This window comes from Equus asinus, chromosome 19, assembly GCF_041296235.1.
Source record: "Equus asinus isolate D_3611 breed Donkey chromosome 19, EquAss-T2T_v2, whole genome shotgun sequence".
In the NCBI taxonomy this organism is placed as follows: domain Eukaryota; kingdom Metazoa; phylum Chordata; class Mammalia; order Perissodactyla; family Equidae; genus Equus; species Equus asinus.
The window spans coordinates 681,752-683,402 of record NC_091808.1 but is presented as its reverse complement, the minus strand read 5'-3'; the positions used below and the strand labels follow the sequence as shown (position 1 = coordinate 683,402).

The window sequence follows — 1,651 nt, the reverse complement described above, 5'->3', positions numbered from 1 at the left end:
ATCCAAGTTTTGTTCCAAAAAGTTTTACACAAAGAGCAAGATAGATGTATTCAGGAATTTGAACAGGATGCAAAACAGCACGTCAGTATCCGCTTAACTGACTACATTCTTCCATCACCACCATCAGCACTGGCACCATCATCATCAATCGCCATCATCATCATCAGTACCATCACCATCGAATCATCGTTGTCACCACCAACAATACCATCATCACCATCATCACCATCGTCATCACCATCACCATTGTCATCACCATCACCATCCAATCATCATCATCGTTGTCACCACCATCATCAATACCATCATCACTATCATCATCATCTTCATTGTCATCACTGTCACCAGTACTTACCTTTCAATTCTAACATCTTAGGTTGGGGGTTGGGACAGGGCAATGAGTGTAATTTTGTATAAGAACAAAGGACTTGCATATAGACTATATAAAGAATTTCTATGTGCTCGCTTCAGCAGCACATATACTAAAAAGTTGGAACGATACAGAGAAGATTAGCATGGCCCCTGTGCAAGGATGACATGCAAATTCGTGAAGTGTTTCATATTTTAGGGGCTGGCCCGGTGGTGCAGTGGTTAAGCGCACACGTTCTGCTTCGGCGGTCCAGGGTTCGCCAGTTCGGATCCCAGGTGATGACATGGCACTACTTGGCACACCATGCTGTGGTAGGCATCCCACATACAAAGTAGAGGAAGATGGGCACAGATGTTAGCCCAGGGCCAGTCTTCCTTAGCCAAAAGAGGAGGATTGGCAGCAGATGTTAGTGCAGGGCTAATCTTCCTCAAAAAAAAAAAAAAGAAGAATTTCTACAAATCGATTAAAAAAGAAGACAATCTAGAAACAAGGACAAAAGCCTTCAACAGCGGCTCTACAATGAAGGATATCCAAACAGCCAATAAATACACGAAAAGATGCTCTGTCTCCTTAGTCAGACACCCACTAGGTGTGGGTGTCAGTCCTCATGGTCCCCCTTGTTTCTGCACGTTTTTCCAGACTGTCTGTACCAGCACGTTTCCTACCGAGCTGCCTTGGAACATAGAGACAGTGTCCCTGAGAACCCAGGGAAACCCTGTTTAATGCCCAGTCTGATAAAGAGAGTGTCTCCCCTGGGAGCAAAGGGAAAGCAGCTTACTGCCCATTTAAAAGATTTGGGTTCCCTGACTCAGGGTTAGTCTCCTGTAACGTAACCCTATGTGTGTCAGGAGTCGCCTGCCTTCTTCTCATCTCCCTGTGGGAGCCAGACTCAGGGACCTGCTTCAAGAAATCTCTGATATTCTGGCCACTGCTATTGCTGTGAGCAACGAATTGTCCTTTGTCTCTGACTCAGGAATCTTGTGTCTTCTAGGAATATCCACGAAGATGTGCAGGCTAAGTTGTTATCTTGCAAGAAGGGTGAAAACTCAGACTCCTCTCAGTTTTTGACACTAAGATGGCTGGGATAATAAGCCAGACAATCCCAAGTGTTGGCAAGGATGTGGGACTACTGGAGCTCTCATTCGCTCCTGGGGGAGCGTGCAGAGGGGCGTCCAGTGCTGTCTCCTAGAGTAAACCTGCATACCCCCTTGGAGTCAGCAGTTCCCTTCCTCCGGGCACACCCAGCAGAGGTACACATCTGTGCTCACCAAAAGGCACAGA

General features: G+C 46.5%; 1 non-coding gene across 1 annotated transcript; it reads left to right on the top strand.

The window, feature by feature from the left end:
- Positions 1-458: 458 nt before the first annotated feature.
- On the top strand, positions 459-567 carry LOC123278574 (U6 spliceosomal RNA). The gene has a single exon (XR_006516015.1). It is a non-coding gene; the product is annotated as a U6 spliceosomal RNA (small nuclear RNA).
- Positions 568-1,651: the final 1,084 nt, after the last annotated feature.